At 39.9% G+C, this 23,897-nt stretch overlaps 2 protein-coding genes across 3 annotated transcripts in view; both read right to left on the bottom strand.

The window, feature by feature from the left end:
- LOC120560231 (mucin-5AC-like) overlaps positions 1 to 13,077 on the bottom strand; it is a 63,982-nt gene extending 50,905 nt beyond the window's left edge. The window contains exons 1-2 of one of the 2 annotated variants that reach the window (XM_039802510.1): positions 13,047 to 13,077; positions 12,621 to 12,739 (exon numbers count right to left, since the gene is read on the bottom strand). The gene's annotated coding sequence lies outside the window, so the exon portion shown is untranslated. Of the gene's footprint in view, positions 1 to 12,620; positions 12,740 to 12,838; positions 12,879 to 13,046 lie in introns of those variants that run through there. The other variant, XM_039802511.1, reaches the window with a different exon arrangement.
- LOC120560230 (alpha-1-antitrypsin-like protein CM55-MS) overlaps positions 1 to 23,897 on the bottom strand; it is a 166,247-nt gene that overhangs the window by 79,491 nt on the left and 62,859 nt on the right. The gene's annotated exons all lie outside the window — the stretch shown is intronic.

A 23,897-nucleotide genomic window follows, 5' to 3' on the forward strand; every position in this document is an offset into this window, starting at 1 on the left:
AGCATAACTAACTACGAGGAGAAGCAGGTGGGCCGGGTTAGGTGGACGCTGCAACTCCTCACTCCCTAACTATAAGCTTTGTCAAAGAGGAGGGTTTTCAGTTTACTCTTGAATGTGGCGACGGTGTCTGCCCCTCGAACCCAGACTGGAAGCTGGTTCCACAGAAGCGGAGCCTGATAGCTGAAGGCCCTGGCCCCCAGTCTACTTCCAGAGACTCTAGGAACCACGAGTAGCCCCGCATTCCGGGAGCGCAGTGCCCTAGTGGGACAATAAGGTACTAAGAGCTCTTCTAGGTATGATGGTGCTTGACCATTTAGAGCTTTGTAAGTCAGGAGGAGGATTTTAAATTCGATCCTAGACTTCACAGGAAGCCAATGCAGAGAAGCTAATACAGGAGAAATATGATCTCTTCTCTTAGTTCTCGTCAGAACACGTGCTGCAGCATTCTGGATCAGCTGGAGAGCCTTAAGGGACTTATTTGGGCAACCTGATAATAAGGAATTGCAGTAATCTAGTCTAGAAGTAACGAATGCATGGACTAGTTTTTCAGCAGCATCTTTCTGAGACAGGATATTCCTAATTTTGGCAATGTTACGAAGATGGAAAAAGGCTATTCTTGAGGTTTGTTTTAAATGGGCGTTGAAGGATATATCCTGATCAAAAATAACTCCCAAATTTCTGACAGCAGTGCTGGCGGCCAGGGCAATACCATCCAGAGTAGCTATATCTTCGAAAACGAAGTTCGGCAGTGCGTTGGTCCTATCACAATAACTCTGCTTGTTTTGAGTTTAACATCAGGAAGTTGTGGGTCATCCAGGATTTTAACACACGATTTTAACACACGTTTTTGAAGTCTTGCTAACTGACCACTTTCATCTGGCTTAATTGACAGATATAATTGGGTATCGTCAGCGTAGCAGTGTGATAATTAATTGAGTGTTTCCTAATAATATGTCCTAGAGGAAGCATATATAAGGAAAATAGAATTGGTCCAAGCACTGAGCCTTGAGGAACGCCATGGCTAACTTTGGCGTGCTTGGAGGGTTTATCGTTAATGTTAACAAATTGGGATCGCTCAGAGAAATAAGACTTAAACCATCTTAGTGCAGTTCCTTTAATTCCGACTAAGTGTTCTAATCTCTGTAACAGGATTGTATGATCATTAGTGTCAATTGCAGTACTAAGATCTAGTAAAACAAGAATGGAGACAAGTCCTTTGTCTATTTAAATGACTGCGGTACATAACCTGTTAATAAGGACATATTGATCATATCTAGTAGTGAAGTGTTTACCACGGGTAACGCTTCTTTGAGTAGCCTCGTTGGGATGGGGTCCAAGAGACAGGTAGATGGCTTAGCTGAGGATATCTTTAACATTAATTGTTCAAGGTCTATAGGATAGAAGCAGTCTAAGTATATGTCTGGACTAGTCGTTCGTTCTAGCGGTCCTGTATTTAAAGATGAACTGTTAGAAGTTGAGGGCAAAAGGTGATTAATTTTATCTCTAATTGTTATAATTTTATCATTAAAGAAGCTCATGAAGTCATCACTACTCAGAGCTAGAGGAATAGATGGCTCAGTAGAGCTATGACTGTCTGTCAGCCTGGCTACAGTGCTGAAAAGAAACCTTGGTTGTTCTTATTTTCTTCTATTAGTGAAGAGTAATAGTCTGATCTGGCTTTTCTTAAGGCCTTCCCTATAGGTTTTGAGACTTTCTTGCCAATCCAGACGGGATTCTTCCACTTTGGTGGAGCGCCGCTTACCCTCGAGGTTTCGCGAGACTTGTTTCAATCTGCGAGTTTGTTCGTTATACCAAGGAGCTGTTTTCCTTCGCTTCATCGTCTTCTTTTTGAGAGGAGCGCACAGAGTCCAAGGTCGTCCGGTAAGCAGCGCAGCCAGCCCCCGCCCACAAATGCATCAACCCGAGAGGGACTGAGGTTAACATAGAGGTCCTCTGTTATTCTAAGGCACGACATAGAGTCAAATGCTGTTGTAATATCTTCCTTAAATTTAGCTATAGCACTGTCAGATAGGCATCTAGTGTAGAAGCCATTATCTAGTTTAGTATGGTCAGGTAGCAAGAATTCAAAAGTAATTAAAAAATGATCTGATAATACCAAATTCTGCGGAAATATTATTAAATCCTCAATCTCAATACCATATGCCAGCACAAGGTCGAGGGTGTGGTTAAAACAGGCGTCACTCTTGTGCACAGTCTGACTGAAACCGATTGAATCCAGTAATGAGTTGAAAGCAGTAGTAAGGCTATTGCTGTCAACGTCCACATGGATATTAAAATCACCTACAATAAGTACTTTGTCTGATTTAAGGACTACACATGATAAAAACTCTGAGAATTCAGATAAAAATTCAGAATACGGACCTGGAGCTCGGTAGACAACAACAAATATAATTGGCTGTTCTGATTTCCGTGTTGGATGTTGAAGATTAAGAACAAGGCTTTCAAAAGAGTTATAATTCAGTTTGGGTTTAGGATTAATTAACAGGCTTGAATCAAATATGGCTGCAACTCCCCCTCCTCGGCCTGAGCCTCTAGGAATTTGAGTATTAATATGACTGGGAGGAGTCGCATCATTTAGACTAACATATTCTTCATGGCCCAGCCATGTTTCAGTAAGACAGAATAGATCAATTTGATTATCAGATATCAATTAATTTACTAGTACTGCTTTAGAAGACAGAGATCTGATATTTAGTAATCCACATCTAATTTTCCTATCCTTTTCTATCATTGCAGTGGTAGTTTTAATTCCAATTAGGTTGTTAAGTATTGCCCCTCTATTCACCACTTTGTGTGGTCTGTTGTTGATTATAATTGGAATAGTACTAGTACTACATGTTACTGGAATAGTACTAGTACTACACGTTACTGGAATAACACTAGTACTACATGTTATCCTGCAGAAAACATTTTCAGATTCATCCACTTGTATAGTGCTATCAGGATCAATGCCTGGGGGACATGAATCTGTGATATTTTCAACATAATGTCAATACTTGCCTTTCAGTGTGGTCGTTATGTTGTCAGATAGCATCCTGGCTCCGTGTCGGTTTGGGTGGAGACCATCACGCTTCAGCAGGTTGGGCATCTCCCAGAAGAATATATTATGGCAGTTGTTGAGATAATTAGAAAAGGCTGATAACATTTCAAATGTGTTTTAAATGAAGTCTGTTACTAAGGGCAATACATACAATCCTGTACATTTCTATAGTTGACCAATACCATTGAATTATTTTGGTTGATTAATTTTGTTTTAAATTCTTTAACAATAAAGGATCATGTTTGTTCCTCTTCCATGTACATTGTATTTGGCATTCTTAGCACACAATTTGTGTTGTCCAGTAAACTGGGACTATAATTTGGGAGGATATTACAATTTTAAGAACATATCCTAATTGTACAATCCTCCCAAATGATAGTCCAGTAACTATCTAGTGATGTAGGCTACTGTACATTCATGTAATAACAGGGAGAGGACACCTCAATGGTTTTTGACCTTATATATTGCTGGGGGGAAATAACTGATGAATATACTCTGTTACATTCATGTTTACAGTGTGCATGGAATTTATCACTTAATTATCTTCATAGTTTCTAGATTTTAGAGTCCAATTTCTTCAGTGTCTTTATTTTCTATGTCCATACATATGGGGGAGTAAGGCATATAATATGTAGAGAAGGAAACTCGTCCTCTATAAAAAAATAACAAACGCAAAAAAAAGTGTGGCAGATAATAGCGGACAGACTGAATGATAGTCTAAAATATACATTTATGAACTACTGCTCTTAACTGAAAGCATTCAATGAGTCACTGTCATTTGCAAAAACGAACAGTTGTACACTTTGCATTAAAAGCGAGCAGTGGAAGTTAATATGACTTAGGAAACTTATATTGTAGCCCGTGAGAGAGAGGGAGAGGAACAGAGTGAAAGAGATATTTACGCATCATATTCTAGCGTTGTAGAAAATGTATCTTCATGGTAAATTTCCTGAGTAACATTATCTTCTGCTCACTTTTAAGGCAAAGAGTACAACTGTTAATTTGTGCAAATGATTAGTAGCCTAATCCTTGAATGGAATGATTATGACGGTTTCAGTTCAGAGCCGTGGTCAGATAATGTATATATTTAGGCTACAATTACGCATTCAGTCGGTCCGTGATCGTCTGCTACGCTTTCTCTCGCTGTTTCGTTACAGCGGCCGTGTCACGTCGTCATACTTCCACAAGAAGCTGCTGCTCACTCTGTATAAAGTATATACAATGCGTATTCTCCATTTTGGCATCAGTAAATCTGTGATCGACCTCGCGGTCTTTTGAGGAAAGCCGTGGAAGCGCATCTATCTGAATGACTTCAGCCTGGCTCGACCTAGTCGCTCCTCCTCAGCCTGGCTTGGCCTTCGTGAAACGCACCAAGCCAGGATGCACAGATTAGACTAGGTCAAGCCTCGCTTTATCAGTTATCCTGGATTTATATATTCTGCTTTTGTGAAACAGGCCCCAGGTGTGTGAAAACACGGAGGCCACAATAACAAAAGATTTTCTGCAGTTTTTCTTATGCGAGCATCCAAACAGCACATGGACAGGTGTTTGTTAGTGTTATCTGCGGACAACGAATGGGAAAGGACACGGATAAGGTGTTGTTGTTTTTTACACATAGGCCTATTTATGAATAACTTGAAACATGTTATGTATATGTATGTTTCTTGGCAGAGGCGTTTGTCTACAATAAACACTTTATTGTCATTGAAATATTTTCAGTGAACCAAAGTCGCCTACATCAAACGTCAGTTGTCAACAACGCGTCACCAACTGGGAAACTCTGTTAGCAAAATCTAGCCCGAATTTCCCACCTCTGATTCCCACAGGAAGTGACGTGAATGGTGACGTTTTCACTGGAAAAAATGTTTTTCCCATGTCCATGAACGCACGGAAAGTATGTTTTGTAATTTATTTGTTTTGCTTTCTGATTGTTTACATGAAATGGTTAAGTCCTAAAGAGACAAAGATAAATGTGTTTCTACACTTATGATTAGAATGTCAGATTGTTTACTACTTAGCGGTGGTGGGGAAAGGATTTCATACTTACCTGTAGATGATGAGAAGGCCTATTTAAGCAGTTGGCCTCGAGCAACTCTGGGGTTAACCCTTGTGTGGTCCTTCGTGTCACTTCTTTAGTTTACTTTTCAAAGGGTTTTTATTCAAAATAGATTCATTTCAGTTCAGTTCATTTAATTTCAGTTCATTTCAGTTCATTTCACACATTTTAAAGCAACGCGTTCTCCTTGCGTGATTACCGGCGTCGTGCTCGGGTCTGTTTGGACCCTCATGTGTATCATTTCCCGTCAACACAGCGCCCGGCCGAGCCTTTTGGGGGCCCTAAGCAGAATTTGATTTGGGCGCCCCCCCTCCCACCACGCGAGTCACCTGTGCTTGACTATTATTGACAAAAATATCACGCTATACTTTTACATTATAAATGAATACAGTGAGGTTTATGAACTACTGTCCCCCTGGGCACCGATGCATAAGGACCTTCCCCCCTACTCTATTTGTGCAAAAGTGGATGCAAACGGTGAGGGGGTGTCTGGGGGTGCTCCCCCAGAAAATTTTGAATTTGTTCGGATCTGGCCACAAGACCTCGTCAACATCACAGGCGATGTCTCTTCCACGTCCGACTCCTCTCTCTCTCTGTCCTCCTCTTACTCTGACTCTCTTTGCCTCCATGCTTGCGAAGTTCTCAAAACGGCTTACCTGAGGCTTATTTGTAGTGCTAAAGCTCAGACCGATTGGTGTTCTGTTTTCTGTGCAAGTGTTTTCAGGTGTGTATGTAAGTGCCTACAATTGCCAAATGAGTTTAGCATTTTGAACAGAATGTTTTCCCAATGACAATAGGAGATTTGGTTTTTGAACAAAGTGTCTAATGTAAGAAAAGGTGTGTAGTTTTGTAGAATTGTTGATAATGTGCTTAAGCTATGGTTACACTGTGTTCGAGGTATGCTACAAGAAGTTTAGGTATTAAAGCTTTGGTCTAAGCATTAGTTTTTAGTGTGGATGCAATGGGCAAAAACTGTAAGCGATAAATCCATCTGAACGGCTATTTAGTCATCGTTCTGTATATAAAAAAATGAAACCATACCAAATAATTTCCAATAAGGGAAGAAGTTCCACTCTCTCGTTAATTCCGGCTTCTGAACTGGTTGCAGTTCCACCAGAGTTCCATATAGGGGGCGCTCACAGGCCAGTGCAGAATGAATGGGGCTCTATGGAGCTATACCCCTCAAAATCCATTTTTGTAATGATATAACTCTTTGTCTAGTAATTGGAATGTTGCATTTGAAAGGGGAGGCTATGAAAATTACACTGCTGGGTGTTAGATTTTTTTAAAGTGGCGTTTTTGTTCTTTTACAGTTTTTCTCGATTGTTTACACACATTTTCTGAAAGCATGCCTTATAATCTCAGAGGTCCGTTTCAGAAATCAGGTTTAGTGAAAACTCTGAGTTTGTTAACCCTGAGATGAGGGAAACTCTGGGTTTTCCATTTCAGAAAGAGAGGTAACTTAACCTCAGAGTCAGTTGCTATGGTAACTGAGTCTGTGAACCTAACCTGGTCGGGAGCAGGTTTTCTTCAAGAAACCTCGAGTTTGTCTCAGGTTTCTTCTCACTCCTTTCCTCATTCATTCATTAAGTCTGTATCAGGCACATTTTAATGCAGTTTGTTATCTGCATGAATAAAAAAACGTATTGGTTTATGTTAGGCAGATTATAAAACTTTTTTTTCTCAAACATGTCATGTCCTTTTGTCGACAATCCTCTTGATGAAAAAGCTGTATTAATTCACAGAGAGTTTACGTCGGGAGATGATATTGAGTCCCGACTAGATGTATTTTCATTTCCACATAACCGATTTAAGAGGTATTTTTTACCACAGTCCATTAGATACGTAAATACCTTATCCGTCCTCATATCACTAACATCCACCATCGTGGACAGGCTTTAACATCCCAGCAGATTCTTTGCGTCGCATTACGTTTTTGCAAACGGCAGTTTTCTTTATAACATCGGCGATGCAGATCATAGCCTACGGTAATAGTAAAGCCACTGTATGCAGAGCCGTCAGAAAAGTGTGACTCGCTCTGAAACGTTTTTGTAGTGTTCCCTGGACACAAACCAGTGAGAGCCATTAAAAAGAAATAAATGATTATACATTATAGTTCTGTTAATGATCATGGTGCTGCAGACTCGAGCAGCAATTTACTCCCACACCAATTCTCTCTCTTTTGCAGCAGCAGCAGCTGTCTTGCTTTTTTAACCAAATGCACGTTCAAACTCGCTGTTTGTGCGCATGAGTATTTCCGCCGACCAGTTTGTTTGTGGTTGTTACCATGGTGAATCGTAGTATCATGGCTCCATTCAAGCTGCCTTTTTATTGTGGTGGTGCACGTGCGTGAACATACTCTGAGTTGATTGAACCAACGCATATCAGCTGTTCTGGAACTGAAAACTCAGAGTTTCCCATCTCAGGGTAAATCAACTCAGACATCAGGGTTACACTCAGTTTGTTAAACCTCCTTCCTGAAACGGACCCCATAACTCTACACACAAATCAAAAAACACACACACAATGGGCAAAACCCTTCAATTCTACTGCAAAATGAAACTTTACATTCAAAACTATGTTATTTCTTCTCAAATGGTATTTTGTTTTCAAATGACACACACAAACCATCATATGAATATACATTTATAAGATCCACTTCAACACTGATGTGCTCAATGTAAAACACTATGATGAATGGAAAACACTTCTCCATTCGTCGTAATAACTTAGGCCTTTTTTTTGTTCAGTGTTACACTTACCACAGACAGTACATACATAAGTGTGTTGTAAAATATTTGAGAATAGTTTTATACTCAGAACACAAACAAACACGGTAACAAATAGATTGAATTTTTCCCCACAAAACAATGTACACAGTGTACATCCCAACCAATACAAAGTTGCACATACAGTGGTCTACTTACAAAACAACAGAAGAATTTACTGTATACATAAAAAAAAAAGAAAAACCTATGCTGCATCCTCTCTTGTTTCGGTCTGGCGCACAGCACCTCATCCACATCACAAGCAATGTTTTCCCCTGGCCAAGCAGCGGGGGAAATATCGCCTAGCATAGCGAATCCAGCCATGAAAAGCATCAACTGCTATATCTCCACATAGCTTGGAGAGAATTTATACGGCGTGTATGGATTTCGGTCATACACTTTCCATCTGCAGGCAGAAAAAAATTCTCCAAAACAGAAGAGCAGCTCACCTGTTGCCCTTTTATGCTAAAGCTCTGATTGCTCATTGTAAAACTGTGTGACAGGTGTATGCCCATGTGATGAATCAGTGTGCATATTTGAATGGCAGTGTGTTCCTTGTGAAAACAATAGACTTTCTTCATGAAAATTGTGCCAAATGCAGAGAATTGTGTGTAGTGTTTTGAAAAGAACTGTGTTTTAGAACTGCAATTTGAGTATAAACAGGAATTGAGCTTGTAGTTTAGCTGAATTGGTTCAGGGGGTTGGTGCATGAGTTACATGTTGTGGTCATTGTGTCTCAAGTACCAGTATTTGTGTGTAAACAATTGAGAAAAACTGTAAAATGTCAATGACGTTTTCCTCTATCGAGGCATCGACAACACAGCTGACAGGTTAGGCTCTCCCCGTCAATATACTACTAGAAAGAGGTTTGCTAATGTTTCAAAGACCACGCCGAAATATTCACTCTGACATTCTGGTTCTGCTTTGGATGCCTAGTACTCGTTCATTCAACTTTCGACCTATAATCCATGTCGAACTTGCAAAAACTACAATCAAATCTGAGATTTCTCAACGACAAATTTAGCAGTCTAGCTCCGTAGAGTCCCATTCATTTTGGACTGGACCACGATCACCCCCAGTGGAACTCTGGTGGAACTTCAACCAAATTCGGTACAATGGGGCTGAATAGGGAGTGGAAAGGCTTTCCGTAGACCGGCTTTGACCATACTCGCTCCATTCGTCCAGTAACGAAAATGGCGCTGACTGAAGGGTCTGTGAACCAATCACATGCAGTTTTCCAGCTGAATGTGGCATTTAGTCAGCCTATAGAAACTCCTAGCATGAGTGACTTGTATCGGCCCCCTGGAGGCTGAAATGAGTGCAATTTGGCCTTCTGATGTCTAACCGACATGAATTGGAGATTACACAGCTAACATTTTTGGATAAGGCAAATGGACTTTTCTAGGAAAAAAAAAAAAGACAAAACTAAAGTTTTATATTTTTGTTAGTTACAGAGTTTATTTCTGTTTCCCCAGAACCTCCAAAAGCCAGAAGATTTAAATACCTTTCTGTGACAGTTAATTTCTGTTTAGTCTTTTCTTTTGTCTGTGTAGTCCTAACAATGTATACATTCATGTGGCATCCCTGCAGCATACATATCCTGAGAGCCCAGGTTCTCCTGAAATAAATGATGTATATAACTTGATTGTGCATCACAGGGTTGAGGTTATACAAGGAGACCAGGCAAACCGAAGATGGGAAAAAATGGCTTACACCTCAGGGTTCAAACAAATTCACAAAAATAGCATTTTATAATATAAACTGTTAAATATCTTTGAAATTACATGGAATTCAATACATTATTTCAGAAGAGACATCCTGTTACCTCTGCAAAAACAAGACTTGCCTACACGACACGAATCTCTGTGTGCCTTATGTAAACTTCTCTCTACTTAAATACAGTTCTAGAAGATACTGACATACTGACCCAGGAATAAGTCATGCAAACTGGAACCACCCAACCTAGGGGCAGCAGAACAAGCTGTAAACTATGGGTGGAAATCTCCAGAGGTCCCACAATATTACTGGAAAAAAGTAACAAACTAAAAAGGTAAATTGTGAGGCTAATCCTGCCAGTTCTGCTTATCCTGTTGGGATTTGACACTAAATGAAATCCGTTCCCAGCATCTGTTGAAAACCCATACATCTGCATGCTCACACAATCATAACTCCGTGCGCATATTACCATATCAATTCATTTTACATTAAGGATTTCAATTTACTGGAAAGAAATGAGACTGATAAAGCACATACCAGCCTTTTATCAGTAAAGACACTTTAGAATATGGTAGAAGTAAAACAATAATCTATGGCTGAATTCCATTTAAATGCATAGTCTTCAGGGTCCTGGCATCACATGCTGGCTCACTGGGATACTTTAATAGAACAGAGCCACCGTACCGGTTACACTTCTTTCCTACATTAAAACGTCTGCTGTGAAAATGGCCTTTTATGATTCTTCTATAAGACACCATAAGTCATAAAGAAATGACAAGAAAAATCTGAGATAATTGAGAAAATTTATTAGATGAGTCTTATCCTTCGCGGGTTGCGGTGGAGTCTGGACTTAGCATGGGCACCCAAACCGAACTTTGTAGTCACGGGAACAAGCCAGATTTCTGGTCCGATTGCGGCAAACCAATCCCTCATTTTGATTGTAACTGAAAAATGATTCCAAACAGTTAATGATCAGTATGATATTTGCAGCGAGGGGCACCATTGAAAGCAAAGAACTTTTTAACAGGGTACATGACAAAAACCATAAATTATTTGTTAACTATGATAAAAACATGCTCTAGTTTTATTCATTTGTCATTTTGTTTTTGATGTCAGTTGTAACTTCTATTCAAATGTGAAATGTTGCAGATATCCTATGAAAAGAAATTATGAATACCAATAAGTTGGGTTATTCCCATTTCTTACTCAGACCATTAATAAAGTAAAGCTCTGCTACATTTTAATGATTTGGAATCTTTGGGAAAGAGGTTGAGAAGTATTGATCTAATGTTGGGGTGTTTGTAGTAGATAGTACATTTAACGTTTCAAATTATTTTCCTATAAAAGCTACTTACATAAAGAAGGTCTGCCCTGTGGAGAGGGCTGGGGTCAATGTGTCAGTGGTAACAGCCTCAATGGACAGTGGGCTGTCACAGATTTGTCCTGGGTTTTCTGTCCTCAGGTTAGTCAAAGTCTCCCAGTCCCCTGTTCCACTGGGAGCGTCCCGGTTATACCACTGGGTCCAGCACACTGCAAGGAACAATGAAAGAGACATGCTGGAGGGAAACTGCAGAGCCAAAACACCATTCTAAATAAATACTTGGGCACATATATAATGTAAGAGAAGGGGAAGTACGCATAGCCTACGATGTAGCCGATGAACCCTAAATCAAGCTTAACACTGCACATGAATGTTCAGACAGTACCTTTACAGAAAGAAGGGCAGCTGAAACGAACACTATAATCATTACACATCTTAGTCCTGGGTTGGTCCTGGTTCCTGCAGACAAATCCTGTAGTGGTGTCACTTCTGAAAAAAGAAACAGTAGCATGCTAGTGGCATGGATCTAAGACAGAAAATTTCAGTCGGTCATCTTTCTGTTGGTCATTTGGTCCAGACTTTATTATCTTTATAATGATTGGCTGGATTACCATTAATGGACACTCCTGGTGCCTAGAGGATGGGCACTGATAGCACAGTCATTGTGAGCATGTTAGCAATAAAAATATGCTGAACTCAACAGGTACTCAAACACGTAGTAGCAATATCAATGCAAAACAATCAGTAGAATACAATATGAATCTTTGCATGAAAGCAGTCAAATTATTCATACTCTCAGTACTTACACATAAATCACATCACCTGCTGCAGCCACAGTGAGTCCAGATAGAGTTCTCGCCTCAATATCTACTGGTTTAGAGCAGATCTTTCCTGGGTACTCATTGCGAAGATCAGAGAGGGTTTCCCAGTCTCCAGTTCCAGAGGGGTCATCTCTGTCAAACCAGTCTGTCCAGCATCCTGGACCAAGGCATTTACGTTGAGATAAATTAGCAACAAGACAACTTTTCAAAATACTGACTGGTTAAGTCTGTACTTTAAAATGTGAGAATTGGCAGTGAAAAGAATTTCTAACCTGGTTTAGGGGAGTAAAACTAAGTCAGACCCTCTGGCTGTCTGCTGGTTGCTTTCTGGTAAAGTAGTATCGAAAAGCTTTTGACTATTGTGACTGAGTACATTTGTGATTGTAGAGTCAAAATTGTAAATATGATCGTGACACTGGATTACAGTTATTGAGATGAACCTACCAAAGAACAATCCTGCAACAATGGCTACGCTCAGCTATTATAGACAAAAGAAAATAAAATAGGTTACAATCACAGACTATGGCACAGTGCTTATAAAGAACGCGTATATCCACAGAGAAAAATAAATATCACACAAAGTGATACATTACCAATTGGATCATGATTGCAGATAAAGAGGGGTCTTTAAACCTGTAGGAAATGTTTGCATTTAGGAATACATGTGTGCATTACCAAAGTAAGTTCAAGAGTTGCATGAAGTGGTATAAACATGCATTGACATGCATGTATAATATTTAACATCTCTATTTTAAAGACAAAAAAAAACACACAAAAAAAACACACATTTACCAAAATTACAGTTTATAATAACATACATTGTTAAATAAATATCCCTGAAATTACATTACAATCAAAATATTAATTATTAGGTTACCTCTGCAAAAATAAAGACACCCACGGGACTCCTCAGTTGAACGGTTGTGTGAACGTCTGTGTGGCGTATTGAGCCCGTCTCCTGTCCCTCTAAATACAGTTCTTGAAGATAATGACCTACTGACACAGGCAGTCACAACACTGAAACAGGAACCATCCAAAGGAAACGATGCCCCATTCAAAAAACTAAACAAGATATGTTAGCACAATATTTCTCACATTCAAAATGGTTGAAAATCAATGTTTGGTGTGATGAAGCGGCTGAGGTCATAGCACTTCTTTACGGACATTGACTATCCCAGATTTGTTGGTGTTTAGCATTATATTCAGTTACAATTTAGATTCATTATTGGGTTAAAACAAAACAAAACCAGTAGTGTTAAGTTAGCGTATTGGTAAATGTCTGTTAGTTATTCTGTTTACTTACCACACCATGTGCTCCAGACAAAGGAAAGGAGGAAATGCTGAGTCACTTCCTCTATTTATACTGGATGTGATGTCATTGGTGCCACCTGGGAATAACAGGGACCCGCCCCATGATTACGCGTTGTTTTTCCAACTGCCAGCATTCACATGGTCAGGATGCGTGTTCTTATTCTTCTGTTATATTGCCGTTTGGCATAACAACTTGTTGCATGACTGCCACCAACTGTCGGGTGTAGCCTAGAGCATCTGGGGCCTGTTTCACAAAACCAAGATAAGGGATTAAGCCGGGGATTTCCCAGTTATCCTGGATGAATTTAGCCTTGTTTCCGGCTTTCACGAAGCAGAGGCACATAAATCACCATGGAGATTTATTCTGTACAGCTAGCCTGCTCCCAACGCGCGGCTAACAGCCAGGATTTATTTAATCCTGGAGCCTTTCTGATCACCAAGCAGAGGTTTTACCTTATTGTTATCAGCCTGGATTAAAATACAACAGGTCCATATTGCTGTTCATTTAAGTACTGATATTATTTAAAGTTGTGACCATTATTTTTTTAAATAATTATTCATGTGACAGTCATTGTTACTGTTTATTGCTGTATGAAGACTGCTGTTCACATATTGTTGTTAGAAGTTTGATGAATATATTCAATTCAATTCAATTCTTTATTTATAGTATCAAATCATAACAAAAGTTATCTCGGAGACACTTTACAGATAGAGTAGGTCTAGACCACACTCTGTAATTTCCAAAACCCAACAATTACAGTAATTCCATCAAGAGCAAGCATTAGCAGTGGCTATAGCGACAGTGGCAAGGAAAAACTCCCTTTAGGAAGAAACCTCGGCAGACCCAGACTCTTGGTAGGCGGTGTCTGACGGGCCGGTTGGGGGTGTGATGAACAGTGGCGTAATAGTCACATTAAAGGTCACAGTGACGTCGAAGGTTATCGTGGAAGTTCATGTCATAGCAGGGCACATCGTGTCATACTGAGTAGTGATGTCCCCTATACCGGATTCAGACTACTCTGTGCATAGGAACATCACAACGAAGGGCAGCGGTGGATGTAGCGTGGCGCTGCAGAGCATGGGTGGATGCAGCAGGATGCAGCAGGATGCAGCAGGATGCGGCCGGATTTGCAGAGAATCACAGAGCATAGCTCTGCGAAGAAGAAACATAAGGACTCCGGGGGTAAACTCCCCAGAGCTAGATTAGTAACAAGCAATTCTGGGACAGGATGCGTACAGAAGTAACAAGTAGAAAGAGAGCAGCTCAGTGTGTCATAGGAAGGAAACAGCATCCCCCTGCAGTCTAGAATTGTAATAGCGTAACTAACTACGAGGAGAAGCAGGTGGGCCGGGTTAGGTGGACGCTGCAACTCCTCACTCCCTAACTATAAGCTTTGTCAAAGAGGAGGGTTTTCAGTTTACTCTTGAATGCGGCGCGGTGTCTGCCCCTCGAACCCAGACTGGAAGCTGGTTCCACAGAAGCGAGCCTGATAGCTGAAGGCCCCAGTCTACTTCCAGAGACTCTAGGAACCACGAGTAGCCCCGCATTCGGGCGCGCAGTGCCCTAGTGGGACAATAAGGTACTAAGAGCTCTTCTAGGTATGATGGTGCTTGACCATTTAGAGCTTTGTAAGTCAGGAGGAGGATTTTAAATTCGATCCTAGACTTCACAGGAAGCCAATGCAGAGAAGCTAATACAGGAGAAATATGATCTCTTCTCTTAGTTCTCGTCAGAACACGTGCTGCAGCATTCTGGATCAGCTGGAGAGCCTTAAGGGACTTATTTGGGCAACCTGATAATAAGGAATTGCAGTAATCTAGTCTAGAAGTAACGAATGCATGGACTAGTTTTTCAGCATCATTCTGAGACAGGATATTCCTAATTTTGGCAATGTTACGAAGATGGAAAAAGGCTATTCTTGAGGTTTGTTTTAAATGGCGTTGAAGGATATATCCTGATCAAAATAACTCCCAAATTTCTGACAGCAGTGCTGGAGGCCAGGGCAATACCATCCAGAGTAGCTATATCTTTCGAAAACGAAGTTCGGCAGTGCGTTGGTCCTATCACAATAACTTCCGTTTTGTCTGAGTTTAACATCAGGAAGTTGTGGGTCATCCAGGATTTTAACACACGATTTTAACACACGTTTGAAGTCTTGCTAACTGACCACTTTCATCTGGCTTAATTGACAGATATAATTGGGTATCGTCTGCGTAGCAGTGATAATTAATTGAGTGTTTCCTAATAATATGTCCTAGAGGAAGCATATATAAGGAAAATAGAATTGGTCCAAGCACTGAAGGCCTTGAGGACGCATGCGCTAACTTTGGCGTGCTTGGAGGGTTTATCGTTAATGTTAACAAATTGGGATCGCTCAGAGAAATAAGACTTAAACCATCTTAGTGCAGTTCCTTTAATTCCGACTAAGTGTTCTAATCTCTGTAACAGGATTGTATGATCATTAGTGTCAATTGCAGTACTAAGATCTAGTAAAACAAGAATGGAGACAAGTCCTTTGTCTATTTAAATGACTGCGGTACATAACCTGTTAATAAGGACATATTGATCATATCTAGTAGTGAAGTGTTTACCACTGGTAACGCTTCTTTGAGTAGCCTCGTTGGGATGGGGTCCAAGAGACAGGTAGATGGCTTAGCTGAGGATATCTTTAACATTAATTGTTCAAGGTCTATAGGATAGAAGCAGTCTAAGTATATGTCTGGACTAGTCGTTTAGTTCTAAGCGGTCCTGTATTTAAAGATGAACTGTTAGAAGTTGAGAGGGCAAAAGGTGATTAATTTTATCTCTAATTGTTATAATTTTATCATTAAAATGTATGAAGTCATCACTACTCAGAGCTAGAGGAATAGATGGCTCAGTAGAGCTACTGACTGTCTGTCAGCCTGGCTACAGTGCTGAAAAGAAACTGGGTTGTTCTTATTTTCTTCTATTAGTGAAGAGTAATAGTCTGATCTGGCTTTTCTTAAGGCCTTCCCTATAGGTTTTGAGACTTTCTTGCCAATCCAGACGGGATTCTTCCACTTTGGTGGGCGCCGCTTACCCTCGAGGTTTTGCGAGACTTGTTTCAATCTCGCGAGTTTGTTACGTTATACCAAGGAGCTGTTTTCCTTCGCTTCATCGTCTTCTTTTAGAGGAGACGACAAGTCCAAAGGTAGATCCGTAGGCAAGTCGCAGCACCGTCCACAAATGCATCAACCCGAGAGGGACTGGGGGTTAACATAGAGGTCCTCTGTTATTCTAAGGCACGACATAGAGAGTCAAATGCTGTTGTAATATCTTCCTTAAATTTAGCTTCATAGCACTGTCAGATAGGCATTTAGTGTAGAAGCCATTATCTAGTTTAGTATGGTCAGGTAGCAAGAATTCAAAGTAATTAAAAATGATCTGATAATACCAAATTCTGCGAAATATTATTAAATCCTCAATCTCAATACCATATGCCAGCACAAGGTGGGGGGTGTGGTTAAAACAGTGCGTCGCTTGTGCACAGTCTGACTGAAACCGATTGAATCCAGTAATGAGTTGAAAGCAGTAGTAAGGCTATTGCTGTCAACGTCCACATGGATATTAAAATCACCTACAATAAGTACTTTGTCTGATTTAAGGACTACACATGATAAAAACTCTGAGAATTTCAGATAAAAATTCAGAATACGGACCTGGAGCTCGGTAGACAACAACAAATATAATTGGCTGTTCTGATTTCCGTGTTGGATGTTGAAGATTAAGAACAAGGCTTTCAAAAGAGTTATAATTCAGTTTGGGTTTAGGATTAATTAACAGGCTTGAATCAAATATGGCTGCAACTCCCCCTCCTCGGCATGAGCCTCTAGGAATTTGGTATTAATATGACTGGGAGGAGTCGCATCATTTAGACTAACATATTCTTCATGGCCCAGCCATGTTTCAATAAGACAGAATAGATCAATTTGATTATCAGATATCAATTCATTTACTAGTACTGCTTTAGAAGACAGAGATCTGATATTTAGTAATCCCACATCTAATTTTCCTATCCTTTTCTATCATTGCAGTGGTAGTTTTAATTCCAATTGGGTTGTTAAGTATTGCCCTCTATTCACCACTTTGTGTGGTCTGTTGTTGCATTATAATTCGTAATAGAGTACTAGTACTACATGTTACTGGAATAGTACTAGTACTACCGTTACTGGAATGACACTAGTACTACATGTTATCCTCCAGAAAACATTTTCAGATTCATCCCCTTGTATAGTGCTATCAGGATCAATGCCTGGGGACATGAATCTGTGATATTTTCAACATAATGTCAATACTTGCCTTTCAGTGTGGTCGTTATGTTGTCAGATAGTATCCTGGCTCCCGTGTCGGTTTGGGTGGAGACCATCACGCTTCAGCAGGTTGGGCATCTCCCAGAAGAATATATATGGCAGTTGTTGAGATAATTAGAAAAGGCTGATAACATTTCAAATGTGTTTTAAATGAAGTCTGTTACTAAGGGCAATACATACAATGCTGTACATTTCTATAGTTGACCAATACCATTGAATTATTTTGGTTGATTAATTTTTGTTTTAAATTCTTTAACAATAAAGGATCATGTTTGTTCCTCTTCCATGTACATTGTATTTGGCATTCTTAGCACACAATTTGTGTTGTCCAGTAAACTGGGACTATAATTTGGGAGGATATTACAATTTTAAGAACATATCCCTAATTGTACAATCCTCCCAAATGATAGTCCAGTAACTATCTAGTGATGTAGGCTACTGTACATTCATGTAATAACAGGGGAGGACACCTCAATGGTTTTGACCTTATACAGTGCCTTGCGAAAGTATTCGCCCCCCTGTAAGCTTTTAACCTTTTTTACATTTCAGGCCTCAAACATAAAGATTAAACTGTAATTTTTTGTGTAAGAGAATCAACAACAAGTGGGACACAATCATGAAGTGGAGCGAAATTTATTGGATATTTCAAACCTTTTAAACAAATAAAAAACTGAAATATTGGAAGTGCAAAATTATTCAGCCCCTTAAGTTAATATGCTGTAAGCCACCTTTTGCTGCGATTACAGCTGTAGAGTAAACGGTATGTCTCTATCAGTTTGCACATCGAGACTGACATTTTTGCCCATTCCTCCTTGCAAACAACTTTCCCCGAGCTCAGTGAGGTTGGATGGAAGCGTTTGTGAACAGCAGTTTCAGTTCTTTCACAGATTCTCGATTGGATTCAGGTCTGGACTTTTGACTTGGCCATTCTAACACCTGGATATGTTGTTGTGAACCATTCCATTGTAGATTTTGCTTTATGTTTTGGATCATTTTTCTTGTTGGAAGACAAATCTCCGTCCCAGTCTCAGGTCTTTTTGCAGACTCCATCAGGTTTTCTTCAGAATGGTCCTAATATTTGGCTCCATCCATCTTCCCATCAATTTTAACCATCTTCCTGGCCCTGCTGAAGAAAGCAGGCCCAAACCATGATGCTGCCACCACCATGTTTGACGAAATTGGGGATGGTGTGTTCAGAGAGTGATGAGCACCAATGTTGCTTTTACGCCAAACCCCGTAAGCTACGTATTGCTCCAATAACAGTATCGGACCTGCCTGGTGTGTTCCTTTGTTCTTCATTATGCTCTCTGCGCTTTACACAGACCTCTGAGACTATCACAGAGCAGGTGCATTTATACGGAGACTATTAACACACAGCTGGATTCTATTTATCATCATTAGTCATTTAGGTCAACATTGGATCATTCAGAGATCCTCACTGAACTTCTGAAGAGAGTTTTCTGCACTGAAAGTAAAGGGGGTTGAATAATTTTGCATGCCCACTTTTTTCAGTTTTTATTTGTTAAAAAGTTTGAAATAGCCAATGAATTTCGTTCCACTTCATAAGTGGGACCCACTTGTTGTTGATTCTTCACAAAAATTACAGTTTTATATCTTTATGTTTGAGGCCTGAAATGTGCCAAGGGTCGAAACGTTCAAGGGGCCGAATACTTTTAAGAAGGCACTGTATATTGCTGGGGAAATAACGATGAATATACTCTGTTACATTCATGTTTACAGTGTGTCATGGAATTTATCATTATTAATTATCTTTATAGTTTCTAGATTTTTAGAGTCCAATTTCTTCAGGAGTGTCTTTATTTTCTATGTCCATACATATGGGGGAGTAAGGCATAATATAAGAGAAGGAAACTCGTCCTCTATAAAAAATAACAAGCACCAAAAAAAGTGTGGCAGATAATAAACGGACAGACTGAATGATAGTCTAAAATATACATTTATGAACTACTGCTCTTAACTGAAAGCATTCAATGAGTCACTGTCATTTGCAAAACGAACAGTTGTACACTTTGCATTAAAAGCGAGCAGTGGAAGTTAATATGACTTAGGAAACTTATATTGTAGCCCGTGAGAAGGGAGAGGAACAGAGTGAAAGAGATATTTACGCATCATAGTCGTCGTAGAAAATGTATCTTCATGGTAAATTTCCTGAGTAACATTATCTTCTGCTCACTTTTAAGGCAAAGAGTACAACTGTTAATTTATGCAAATGATTAGTAGCCTAATCCTTGAATGGAATGATATATGACGGTTTCAGTTCAGAGCCGTGGTCAGATAATGTATATATTTAGGCTACAATTACGCATTCAGTCGGTCCGTGATCGCCTGTTATTCTCTCGCTGTTTACCGTTATAGCGGCCGGTTTTCTTTTATACAAATAATGTGTTTCACGTCATCATATTTCCACAAGAAGCTGCTGCTCACTCTGTATAAAGTATGTACAATGCTTATTCTCCATTTTGGCATCAGTAAATCTGTGATCGACCTCGGGTCTTTTGAGGAAAGCGGTAGGCATCTATCTGAATTACTGTCTGCCTGGCTCGACCTAGACCGTCCCCTCAGCCTGGCTTGGCATTAGTAGGAACGCACCAGTGGATGCACAGATTAGACTAGGGCCTCTACGCTTTATCAGTTATCCTGGATTTATATATTCTGCTTTGGTGAAAGCAGGCCCCAGGTGTGTGTGGAAACACGGAGGCCACAATAACAAAAAGATTTTCTGCAGTTTTTCTTATGCGAACATCCAAACAGCACATGGACAGGTGTTTGTTAGTGTTATCTGGAACGCGAATGAGGGAGCATTAATTGATATGTTGTTGTTTTTTCCCACATAGTAGGGCTATTTATGAATAACTTGAAACATGTTATGTATATGTATGTTTCTTGGCAGAGGCGTTTGTCTACAATATAACACTTTATTGTCATTGAAATATTTTCAGTGAACCAAAGTTACGTCTACATCAAACGTCAGTTGTCAATAACGTCACCAACTGGGAAACTCTGTTAGCAAAATCTAGCCCGAATTTCCCACCTCTGATTCCCTACAGGAAGTGACGTGAATGGTGACGTTTTCACTGAAAAATGTTTTTCCCATGTCCATGAACGCACGGAAAGTATGTTTTCTAATTTATTTGTTTTGCTTTCTGATTGATTTATATGGATTGGTTAAGTCCTAAAGAGACAAAGATAAATGTGTTTCTACACTTATGATTAGAATGTCAGATTGTTTACTACTTAGCGTGGTGGGGGGAAAGGATTCTTTGCTACTTACCTGTAGATGATGAGAAGGCCTATTTAAGCAGTTTGCCTCGAGCAACTCGGGGTTAACCCTTGTGTGGTCCTTCGTGTCACTTGTTTAGTTTATTTACTTTTAAAGGGTTTTTATTCAAAATAGATTCATTTCAGTTCAGTTCATTTAATTTCAGTTCATTTCAGTTCATTTCACACATTTTAAGGCAACGTTCTCGTGCGTTCGCGATGCTCCGGGTCTTGTTTGGACCCTCATGTGTATCATTTCACGTCAACACAGCCCCGAGCCTTTTGGGGCCCTAAGCAGAATTTGATTTGGGCCCCCACCACACCGAGTCACCTGTGCTTGACTATTATTGACAAAAATATCACGCTATACTTTTACATTATAAATGAATACAGTGAGGTTTATGAACTACTGTCCCCTGGGCACCGATACATAATGACCTTCCCCTACTCTATTTTGTGCAAAAAGTGGATGCAAACGGGTGAGGGGGTGTCTGGGGGTGCTCCCCAGAAAATTTTGAATTTGGTAGATGTGATTTCCTGTATTCCGGTGCATTTTGGGATGGTCAGCTGGAGGAAGCGGCAATACCTAAATTTGTTCAGATTCATAGCCTTTGCTTTTGATTTATTAAGGTAGTGACTTCACCCAACTACTTGGGCTTCAGGGCCAAACAATACTGACATACTCTGTGTTATTAGGAAGTAGGGCTGGGGCGATATGGCCTCAAAAAATGATTTTTTCACAAAGAATCTGATTCATGATTTAAATCGAAGCCCCCCACACACACACTTAAAATTAATCTGCAGATGACAAATAAATGACAACACACACAGGGCATGTATACCTTTATGATTATTCATGCCAATTTTATGTAAATATTGGTTTGAGTGTTTTCCCTATCATTGGTATTGGGGGACCCTCTGTGAAAGAGTGACAAAATGATATTATGCTATATATTCAACAAATTATATAATAATGCTATATATATATTTAACAACACTAAACGGATGCGTGAGATAAAGCTGTTTTCACACATACAGGTAATTCACTTCTCATTCCTCGAGTAAAGTTCAATTCATTTTAACTTTAGTCAGCGCAACTTTGCCCTATTTTCACCTGTTGCTGAGTAACGTACATTAACATGACATGGTAACTCTGCTTACTGTCAGCTGCCACTCACTTTGAAATAACAAAGTTTTGCATCAAATCACATCTTATACAAACTTGTATAAACTTTGTCACAGTGTTGGATTTTTCACAGTCGGGCGAAGAACATATGGTTTTCAACTTCTTTGGTATTTAGAAGTTTCAATGAAAGTTTTAAAGAAAGGTCTGTAGATTAGCCTGAGTATGGGGCAAACCTTGAGGGTGTGAGAATGAACCCAAAAGTTGCTAGCTGCAAAATCAAATCAATGAAGCTAAAATATGCTACAAAGCTGCTTAAAGCTGAGGGAAACCCGATCAGGTGATAACTCACTGGTGGATTATCACAGTGACTCCTTCGCGCTGTTTATGTAAGGATATTGATAAGTGCAGCTTTAAAAGAAATACTACTCAAAGATCAAAGATCAATTTACCTCCAAATAACTGTATTGCATGCAAATACAAGGGGATGCATAAAAAGATGCATGTGGTACACAACATGTTTAAAAACATATCCTGTTTCAAAATTCTCTGTTTGCAGCATTTCAGCTTCTTCTTCAATAAATCATATCCCCAATACGGCAAAAACATGTTGTGGAGGTCCACATTCTCATGGATGGATGGATGGATGGATATAAGGGCTTTAGACTGTTTAGCTGAAAGTTATGATGATAATGAACAATTAGAACTGGAGCGGTGGATGGATGACAGCTGAAACTGCACAGCTGCTGCAGAAAATGCCATAATCAGACAGAAATGTGGCTGCCTCTCTTGCAGTTAAAGGCAGCTGTCATGCTATCTCTGCAATTATGAAACCAACACTGTTCTTTTATTCATGCAGATAACAAACTGCCCTAAAATGTGCCTGATACAGACTGAATGAATGAGGAAATGAAAGACGCTGTCAGAGGGAGACTGTCAGAGGGAGAAGACGGTTTATTATAGAAAACCTGCTCCCGACCAGGTGAGGTTCACAGGCTCAGTTACCATAGTAACTGACTCTGGGGTTAAGTTACCTCTCTCTCTGAAATGGGCTGGAGTTACCAATCTCTCTCTCAGGTTTGATTAACCTCCCTTTCTGAAACGGAAAACCCCCAGACTTTCCCTCATCTCAGGATTGACAAACTGAAAGTTTTCACTAAACCTGCTTTCTGAAACGGACCCCTGGGGCCTCATTTATAAAAACTGTCGCGTTATAGATTCTATTCTGAAAGATTTCGGTGTAAAAGTCAGAGAATTTTCGTGACGCAATAACAAAACTCAATTTACAACACCTTGGCTGCGGTCACGCACTATTCGTTATTAATAACGGACGTCGTCGTTACCTTATGCGGTCCTGCACGAGGCCTCACGCTCCTCCCAAAGGTTGTCCCCATATTTGTCCCTAATAAGGTCCATGTTAATCAATCAATGAATATAGCAGCCTTTTAAAGAAGCCCTTGATGACCAATCTTGAAACGGAAAAATGGGAAAAAACACAATTCAGTGATCTTGAGATCGATGTGCTCCTAACAAAGGTAGAACATCGAAAACAAAATCCTGTTTGGAAGCCTTAACCCTTGTGTGGTGTTCATATTTTTGTCACCGCCCGCCTTAATTTAACCTTATACATTTCAGACATATAAGAAACTCTCTTACCATTGAGGCATACAAACAAGAGTGCAATAATTGTTCCACACTTTTTGTACTGCATGACAAGTTGGTCTCAAGCAGAGGTAAGACAGCATAGAACCACTTGAATCATTATATAAAAATATATATTCATAATGCTCCGCTCCCTCCATAAAAAATGTATTACGACTCAACTCCAGAAAAAAAAGGGCTACTCAGTCAGCCACTAGAGGAGAGTGCAATATTCCCAATCGTAAAACTTCATTAGGGAAATCATCCTTTTCTTTTGTGGCCATAAGTCAGTGGAATACTCTCCTCACACATCTCATTATGTGTACAAATCCTCAAACCTTTCGAGTTTGACAAAGCATGGATACTGTCACAACAAAATTGCGCACACATTTATGAGGTGTTGTTGTGCCTCGCGGTCCAATGGAAGTTGGTGTGTGCGTGTGTGTGTGTGTTGGGAGATATAAGGAT

Source organism: Perca fluviatilis, chromosome 6 (genome assembly GCF_010015445.1).
Source record: "Perca fluviatilis chromosome 6, GENO_Pfluv_1.0, whole genome shotgun sequence".
Classification (NCBI taxonomy): Eukaryota; Metazoa; Chordata; class Actinopteri; order Perciformes; family Percidae; genus Perca; species Perca fluviatilis.